This window comes from Gigantopelta aegis, chromosome 13, assembly GCF_016097555.1.
Source record: "Gigantopelta aegis isolate Gae_Host chromosome 13, Gae_host_genome, whole genome shotgun sequence".
NCBI lineage: Eukaryota > Metazoa > Mollusca > Gastropoda > Neomphalida > Peltospiridae > Gigantopelta > Gigantopelta aegis.
In genome coordinates, this window is record NC_054711.1 from 38,671,739 (window position 1) to 38,681,804 (window position 10,066).

At 41.4% G+C, this 10,066-nt stretch overlaps 1 non-coding gene across 1 annotated transcript; it reads left to right on the plus strand.

Annotated features, from left to right (window-relative positions):
• Positions 1 to 8,968: 8,968 nt before the first annotated feature.
• Trnai-aau lies at positions 8,969 to 9,042 on the plus strand. Its single transcript has one exon. It is a non-coding gene; the product is annotated as a tRNA-Ile (tRNA).
• Positions 9,043 to 10,066: the final 1,024 nt, after the last annotated feature.

Consider the following 10,066-nt stretch of genomic DNA (forward strand, 5'->3'; position numbering starts at 1 on the left):
GTCTGTATTCCTGTCTGTCTGTCTGTCTGTCTGTATTCCTGTCTGTCTGTCTGTCTATATTCCTGTCTGTCTGTCTGTCTGTCTGTATTCCTGTCTGTATTCCTGTCTGTCTGTCTGTCTGTATTCCTGTCTGTCTGTCTGTCTGTATTCCTGTCTGTCTGTCTGTCTGTATTCCTGTCTGTCTGTCTGTCTGTATTCCTGTCTGTCTGTCTGAACAGAACATCGTTAAAGACATAGTACAGCAGTGTTGCTATGGCATTAAATCTCAGACTCTATTATAGGGACATTCCTGAGTTTGCTGTATTGTAAGATGTTTCCGACTAATAAAATATTTCTACGATTAAACTTATATAATATTGAATATATTTTCCTGTTTAGAATATCAGTGTTTGTATATTCAATGTGTTTCTGGTCGTTTAATTTTTGTAAGAAGCCCAAACTGGATTTTGTCTTCAACTAATATTTTAGGAAATAAAATGAAATTTAACCTAGTACAAATATTAGAACGATCAGAAACACGTTTTATATATACAGCCACTAATATTTTATGCAGAAAAATATATTTGATATGTAATTACAATCGTTAAAAACCCTCCCCAGAAACCCCCCCCCCCACCCCCCCCCCAAAAAAAGAGCAGAAAAAGAAAAAAAAATCACCATAAAAAAACAAGCAGAACGAAAGGGTGATAACTCGAGTGTAAATACTTTTTTGTTTCTCAATACGAAAGAGTTCGAAATGTCAAACCATTTACGTAACAACAGAACATTGCAGTAGGTGGACCCCTTTCTTCAGAAGTAAACATCGGTCCTTTTAAATCTTTGTGAATGTTTGTGAAAAGACGAATAACGGACAATTAGGCTTTATTTGTAGTTATGATTGGCAAACCAATGCACGACGGCGGCGTGTTCAATTTATCATCCCGTCATACGGCCATCAATTTAGTAGAAGTGGAAATTGATTTCTTTGTCGTGTTTCAGATAAAACGACCAATAGCAGAATAAATGGGCATGTGGGCAGGGAGATTGCCTAGATAAGTGTTATTACAGCTTGCACGTTGAAAAGGCCGAGTTCGGTTATTTAAGCGACCAGCTGTAGTTCGTTGGTAAAACGTCGCCTGGGGAGCGTAGTGTCGTAGGATCGATCGCTGTCAGTGGAAAAAGCGTCGGGGATCGATCCCAGACCAACAAGACAAGACAAGACAGGACTTTTATTTAAACTGTACCCAACATTGTGGCTGTATAAACTCGACATTTTCTGCTACGATATTTAATACCCGCCCACTATTAAACTGTACCCAACATTGTGGCTGTATAAACTAAATTTATCGACGTTTCTGCTACGTCCCGCCCACTATTAAACTGTACCCAACATTGTGGCTGTATAAACTCGACGTTTCTGCTACGTCCCGCCCACTATTAAACTGTACCCAACATTGTGGCTGTATAAACTCGACGTTTCTGCTACGTCCCGCCCACTATTAAACTGTACCCAACATTGTGGCTGTATAAACTCGACGTTTCTGCTACGTCCCGCCCACTATTAAACTGTACCCAACATTGTGGCTGTATAAACTCGACGTTTCTGCTACGTCCCGCCCACTATTAAACTGTACCCAACATTGTGGCTGTATAAACACGAATTTCTGCTACGTCCCGCCCACTATTAAACTGTACCCAACATTGTGGCTGTATAAACTCGATGTTTCTGCTACGTCACGCCCACTATTAAACTGTACCCAACATTGTGGCTGTATAAACACGAACTTTCTGCTACGTCCCGCCCACTATTAAACTGTACCCAACATTGTGGCTGTATAAACTCGACGTTTCTGCTACATTCCGCCCACTATTAAACTGTACCCAACATTGTGGCTGTATAAACTCGACGTTTCTGCTACGTCCCGCCCACTATTAAACTGTACCCAACATTGTGGCTGTATAAACACGACGTTTCTGCTACATTCCGCCCACTATTAAACTGTACCCAACATTGTGGCTGTATAAACTCGACGTTTCTGCTACGTCCCGCCCACTATTAAACTGTACCCAACATTGTGGCTGTATAAACTCGAAGTTTCTGCTACGTCCCGCCCACTATTAAACTGTACCCAACATTGTGGCTGTATAAACTCGACGTTTCTGCTACGCCCCGCCCACTATTAAACTGTACCCAACATTGTGGCTGTATAAACTCGACGTTTCTGCTACGTCCCGCCCACTATTAAACTGTACCCAACATTGTGGCTGTATAAACTCGACGTTTCTGCTACGTCCCGCCCACTATTAAACTGTACCCAACATTGTGGCTGTATAAACTCGACGTTTCTGCTACGTCCCGCCCACTATTAAACTGTACCCAACATTGTGGCTGTATAAACTCGACGTTTTTCTGCTACGTCCCGCCCACTATTAAACTGTACCCAACATTGTGGCTGTATAAACTCGACGTTTCTGCTACGTCCCGCCCACTATTAAACTGTACCCAACATTGTGGCTGTATAAACTCGACGTTTCTGCTACGTCCCGCCCACTATTAAACTGTACCCAACATTGTGGCTGTATAAACTCGACGTTTCTGCTACGTCCCGCCCACTATTAAACTGTACCCAACATTGTGGCTGTATAAACTCGACGTTTCTGCTACGTCCCGCCCACTATTAAACTGTACCCAACATTGTGGCTGTATAAACTCGACGTTTCTGCTACGTCCCGCCCACTATTAAACTGTACCCAACATTGTGGCTGTATAAACTCGACGTTTCTGCTACGTCCCGCCCACTATTAAACTGTACCCAACATTGTGGCTGTATAAACTCGACGTTTCTGCTACGTCCCGCCCACTATTAAACTGTACCCAACATTGTGGCTGTATAAACTCGACGTTTCTGCTACGTCCCGCCCACTATTAAACTGTACCCAACATTGTGGCTGTATAAACTCGACGTTTCTGCTACGTCCCGCCCACTATTAAACTGTACCCAACATTGTGGCTGTATAAACTCGACGTTTCTGCTACGTCCCGCCCACTATTAAACTGTACCCAACATTGTGGCTGTATAAACTCGACGTTTCTGCTACGTCCCGCCCACTATTAAACTGTACCCAACATTGTGGCTGTATAAACTCGACGTTTCTGCTACGTCCCGCCCACTATTAAACTGTACCCAACATTGTGGCTGTATAAACTCGACGTTTCTGCTACGTCCCGCCCACTATTAAACTGTACCCAACATTGTGGCTGTTCTGTTTCTGCTACGTCCCGCCCACTATTAAACTGTACCCAACATTGTGGCTGTATAAACTCTATTAAACGTTTCTGCTACGCTCCCGCCCACTATTAAACTGTACCCAACATTGTGGCTGTATAAACTCGACGTTTCTGCTACGTCCCGCCCACTATTAAACTGTACCCAACATTGTGGCTGTATAAACTCGACGTTTCTGCTACGTCCCGCCCACTATTAAACTGTACCCAACATTGTGGCTGTATAAACTCGACGTTTCTGCTACGTCCCGCCCACTATTAAACTGTACCCAACATTGTGGCTGTATAAACTCGACGTTTCTGCTACGTCCCGCCCACTATTAAACTGTACCCAACATTGTGGCTGTATAAACTCGACGTTTCTGCTACGTCCCGCCCACTATTAAACTGTACCCAACATTGTGGCTGTATAAACTCGACGTTTCTGCTACTCCCGCCCACTATTAAACTGTACCCAACATTGTGGCTGTATAAACTCGACGTTTCTGCTACGTCCCGCCCACTATTAAACTGTACCCAACATTGTGGCTGTATAAACTCGACGTTTCTGCTACGTCCCGCCCACTATTAAACTGTACCCAACATTGTGGCTGTATAAACTCGACGTTTCTGCTACGTCCCGCCCACTATTAAACTGTACCCAACATTGTGGCTGTATAAACTCGACGTTTCTGCTACGTCCCGCCCACTATTAAACTGTACCCAACATTGTGGCTGTATAAACTCGACGTTTCTGCTACGTCCCGCCCACTATTAAACTGTACCCAACATTGTGGCTGTATAAACTCGACGTTTCTGCTACGTCCCGCCCACTATTAAACTGTACCCAACATTGTGGCTGTATAAACATTGTCGACGTTTCTGCTACGTCCCGCCCACTATTAAACTGTACCCAACATTGTGGCTGTATAAACTCGACGTTTCTGCTACGTCCCGCCCACTATTAAACTGTACCCAACATTGTGGCTGTATAAACTCGACGTTTCTGCTACGTCCCGCCCACTATTAAACTGTACCCAACATTGTGGCTGTATAAACTCGACGTTTCTGCTACGTCCCGCCCACTATTAAACTGTACCCAACATTGTGGCTGTATAAACTCGACGTTTCTGACGTCCCGCCCACTATTAAACTGTCTGGCTGTATACGACGTTTCTGCTACGTCCGCCCACTATTAAACTGTACCCAACATTGTGGCTGTATAAACTCGACGTTTCTGCTACGTCCCGCCCACTATTAAACTGTACCCAACATTGTGGCTGTATAAACTCGACGTTTCTGCTACGTCCCGCCCACTATTAAACTGTACCCAACATTGTGGCTGTATAAACTCGACGTTTCTGCTACGTCCCGCCCACTATTAAACTGTACCCAACATTGTGGCTGTATAAACTCGATGTTTCTGCTACGTCCCGCCCACTATTAAACTGTACCCAACATTGTGGCTGTATAAACTCGACGTTTCTGCTACGTCCCGCCCACTATTAAACTGTACCCAACATTGTGGCTGTATAAACGTTTCGCTACGTCCCGCCCACTATTTGTACCCAACATTGTGGCTACGACGTTTCTGCTACGCCCCGCCCACTATTAAACTGTACCCAACATTGTGGCTGTATAAACTCGACGTTTCTGCTACGTCCCGCCCACTATTAAACTGTACCCAACATTGTGGCTGTATAAACTCGACGTTTCTGCTACGTCCCGCCCACTATTAAACTGTACCCAACATTGTGGCTGTATAAACTCGACGTTTCTGCTACGTCCCGCCCACTATTAAACTGTACCCAACATTGTGGCTGTATAAACACGAAACGTCCCGCCCACTATTAAACATTGTGGCTGTATAAACTCGAAGTTTCTGCTACGTCCCGCCCACTATTAAACTGTACCCAACATTGTGGCTGTATAAACTCGACTGTTTCTGCTACGTCCCGCCCACTATTAAACTGTACCCAACATTGTGGCTGTATTAAACTCGACGTTTCTGCTACGTCCCGCCCACTATTAAAATGTGGCGACAGCGGGTTTCCTCTAAAAACAGTGTCAGAATGACCATATGTTTGACGTCCAATAGCCGATGATAAGATAAAAAATCAATGTGCTCTAGCGGCGTCGTTAAATAAAACAAACGTTTTCCTGTCTCTAGAATGGTGCATATGAAATATTCCTTGCTACTATTATGTAGCGGGCTTCCTCTCTAAGACTACTTTCATATGCACCAGTAAATTCACAGATCCTTAAAACATGGGTATACGCTTTAGAATCATGGTTCTGTCTGCCTCAGAATCTGAGATTTTCAATACAAATGAGGCTGACGGCGGCCATTTTGAAATTAAAATGGCGGCCACAAGAGGGCGTTAATTTTTTGTGACTCTTTTTTAAATTGATCCCACCATGTCATAAAACGCCTGTGCCAAGTTTCATGATTTCCTGAAAAAGCGAATAATTCCTTCAACATGGACTATAGTTAAACAAAACAAACAAACAAACAAACAAATAAAATATGTAGAAGACATAGCCATTTGACGTATGTGTGTGAATGCAGGCACGGCAGAAGCGAGTAGATATTAATGGACTGACTGAGATCGAGGGCGCAAAGCTCCCCCGAATTTTGAAAACTAAAAACTAGATGTCCTGAAATGCAAGTAAAATTCATTATGACAAATGCAAGTAAATGCAGACCTTTTTAAGTGCATTTTTCACGAAGATTTACTGCCACTAATATTTGTGGTTCAGAATTATTGGGGGGGGGGGGGGGGTAGAGACCCCCAGCCCCACCTGCTCCGCCGTGTCTAGTATATATGTGTATCTATACAAAAAGTGTACGTGCATTTACAATGTTCTTCCAAACTTCTCTCTTGAGCACTAAAAGTCCTATTGTTATTTCAAAGGTTTATTTGCTGGAATTATTGTCACCATTGAGGTTAGCCAGACGAGTATACGTCAGACACGAACACAGGTCATAGCATGCAATGGTGCTAATTGACGGACCAAATTCCAATCAATTAGTAACGTGGAGTCCTAAAAGACGAATATATCCATATAATGTCAGCAGGACTATATCGATATATCATCAGTAGAAAGGCTTTATTACTCTGGTCGCCACATAATAAGCAGATTATGAATAAAATACAGTGAAACCCCTAAAGACCGGACCCTATGTAAGCCTTTTTAGATGTCAGTACAGAACGGAAACTTTAAACTGCAGGCACGGCGGAAGCAAGTAAGACATTGGGGGGGGGGGGGGGGGATGACTGAGGTCGAGGGCGCAAAGCAAAGTTTCTAGGTGATTCGGGGGGAGAGGCGGGGTATGCTCCCCTGTACAGTTTTGAAATCTAGATGACCTGAAAGGTAATTTCCTGCATTCTACCAGTAAAATCCATCTCTGCCTTAAGATTTACTACCAATAATATTTTTGATTTGGAATTATTGGGCAAGAGCCCCCCCCCCCCCCCACAACCGCAACACATATACCCCGCTCCGCCGTACGTGAACTAGATACCCTTTAAAAGCGGAGTTTTTGATGGGTGTTACAGTGGCGGATCTAGAAAATCCATTTAGGTGGGGGGGGGGGGATGTCCCAGTGACATGAGGTGGAATGCCAAGGGAACTTTGGGGAAGGTTTGGAGGGGGATCGTAAAAAAAAAAATTAAATTGGATATATAATAAAATTATAACTATCGCAAAATTTAGGTGGTGGGGGTGGGGGCACCCGATCCCCTGGGCGCCCCGACTAGATCCGCCTCTGGTGTATAAATACTAGTGTTGAGAATAGTCTGAAATTTGATCATCGGTTATAATCGGTTTGCAGCAATCGATCAAATTCGATTACACAATCGGTTAGAATTATTTGTACATAAGAAGCATTTGAATTATCCAGAGCCGGGATATAGCTCAGTCTGTTGAGTGTTCGCTTGAAGTGCATGCGTCGCAGGATCGAACCACCTCGGTGGATCCATTCAGCTGATTGGACTTTTTTCTCGTTCCATCCAGTGCACCACAACTGGATAAAGGCCGCGGTATGTGTTTTCCTGTCTGTGGGAAAGTGCATATAAAATATCCCTTGCTGCATTAGAAAAAAATGTAGCGGGTTTCCTCTGACAACCACGGGTCACAATTACCAAATGTTTGACATCCAATAGCCGATGATTAATTAATCGATGAGATCCAGTGGTGTCGTTAAACAAAACAAACTTAAACTTTAACTTTTTGAATCATCCACCGAAGACTGTGTTAGAATTACCAAATGTTTGACATCCAATAGTCCGTGATAATTAACCAGTTTGTTATAGTGGTATCCTTAATCAAAAACAAGCTTTGACTTTAATTTTAATTTTGGATATATCACATGTATCATAATTATACGTATTCGCATAACAATAGCAATTTGGTGCTGGGGTGTCGTTAAACTTCCATTCATTCGCATAACAGTAGCAATTTGGTGCTGGGGTGTCGTTAAACTTCCATTCATTCGCATAACAGTAGCAATTTGGTGCTGGGGTGTCGTTAAACTTCCATTCATTCGCATAACAGTAGCAATTTGGTGCTGGGGTGTCGTTAAACTTCCATTCATTTGCATAACAGTAGCAATTTGGTGCTGGGGTGTCGTTAAACTTCCATTCATTCGCATAACAGTAGCAATTTGGTGCTGGGGTGTCGTTAAACATTCATTCGCATAACAGTAGCAATTTGGTGCTGGGGTGTCGTTAAACTTCCATTCATTCGCATAACAGTAGCAATTTGGTGCTGGGGTGTCGTTAAACTTCCATTCATTTGCATAACAGTAGCAATTTGGTGCTGGGGTGTCGTTAAACTTCCATTCATTCGCATAACAGTAGCAATTTGGTGCTGGGGTGTCGTTAAACTTCCATTCATTCGCATAACCAAGCAAGTATTGCATCATATACTGTAAACCAATACATTAAAGTTTGTTTTGATTAACGACACCACTAGAGCACATTGATTTGTTAATAATCGCTTAATGGGTGTCAAACATTTGGTAAATTTGACATACAGTCTTAGAGAGGAAACGCTATAATACATTTGTTCCATTAGTAGCTAGGAGTCTTTTATGTACACCATCTCACATATAGGATAGCACATACCACGGCCTTTGATATACCAGTCGTGGTGCACTGGCTTTTACGAGAAATAGCCCAATGGGCCCACTGACGGGAATCGATCCCAAACCGACCACGCATCAAGCGAGCGCGTTACCACTGGGCTACGTCCCGCCCCAACATGAAATAGAGTATAAAATAATGTGAGAGCTGGTTTCCACTGAAGACTGTGTCAGAATTACCATTGTTTGACATCCAGTACCCGTGATAATTAATTAATTAATATGCTCTAGTGGTATCCATGAAGAAAACAAACTTGAACTTTCGATATGCAACATATATAATATTCATATTCGCATAACGGTGTCAGGCCCTGGCCCATATTTTCGAAGTTATCTTAGCCTACGAAATTGTAAAAATCATCGTAAACTATGACGTCACTATGGCATGCGTTGTAGTGACGTCACAACCTACGATGGTGCTTATAAAACTTTTAGAGTCTAGACTCAAAACTCTAATAGAGTCTGAGACGATAATGTCATGGTAACGCTATACAAATTGTATGTGTGACGTCATTAGAGATTGAAACTGGACTCTAAAAGTTTTATAAGCACGTGCCCAGATGAATCTTTATATATCCGACCTGTTAGCTCAGTTGGTTAGAGCGTCGTGCTAATAACGCGAATGTCGTGGGTTCGTCCCCCACATGGCCCAACGATTTAATTTTAATTCACAGCTGGTAATCTTATTATTATGCTTTAATTCTTTTATTGAAAGTGGTATTATAACGGTGGCTGATATTGCATATGAAGTTCTACCAGGATTTTTACCGGTATTAGCAATTGTCGAAATTATTAAAGAAAAACATCTTGATATGTCAGCAGCAGAGATTTCTACTGCTTATAAAGTAATTCTAAACTCGCTTCCTGATGAATGGAAACAGCTTATTGTAAAGAATATTAAAAGTTCATCACAAGTTAAAGATTTGTTTTTGATTAATAATAATGAAACTATAAATGTAACTAAATTCACTGTTAAATTAATATATTCTATATTAATTTCCAAACATTTTGAAGTACCTTCTTGTTTAGAAAAATGGCATGACTCGGGTTTTGTCATAGATTGGAAGCCAGTTTGGAAAATTATACATTATTGTGATAAGACTTCGGAATTTGTTGACTTAGATTTTAAGATGGCACATAACATTATATTCACATATTCTAAATTATTTAAATACGGTAAAGTAGCTTCTAGCCAATGTCCTGTATGTTTTAAACAAGAAGAAGATATGTGTCATTTATTTTTGTATTGTGATGAACTTTATGATTTAATTTCTATTTTTCATAAAATATGTATTTATATGTTTACGGATAATGTTTTTTCTTTAGCATTATTGCTTTTTGGGTGTTACTTCAAAATAGAAAAATGCTCAAATGAATTCATCAATGCTTTACTCTCAATATATAGAATATCAGTTTTCAAGAGACCTTTAATAGCGGAATCAAGGAATGTAAATATTAATATTGTTAAGTTTTTTAAGCATTATATGCGAAAGTACTTCCTATTACTTTTAAATCAATATCGCTTTAAAAATAGATTTCCTGCATTTATTAATAAATATATTAAAAATAATATTTTTCTTGATCTAAATAATCCCTCAGTTTTCTTTTAATGTTTGCGTGTGTTTGTGTGTATGTGTGTGTGTGTTTGTGATAAATATGTGAGTGGTTCTATGCGA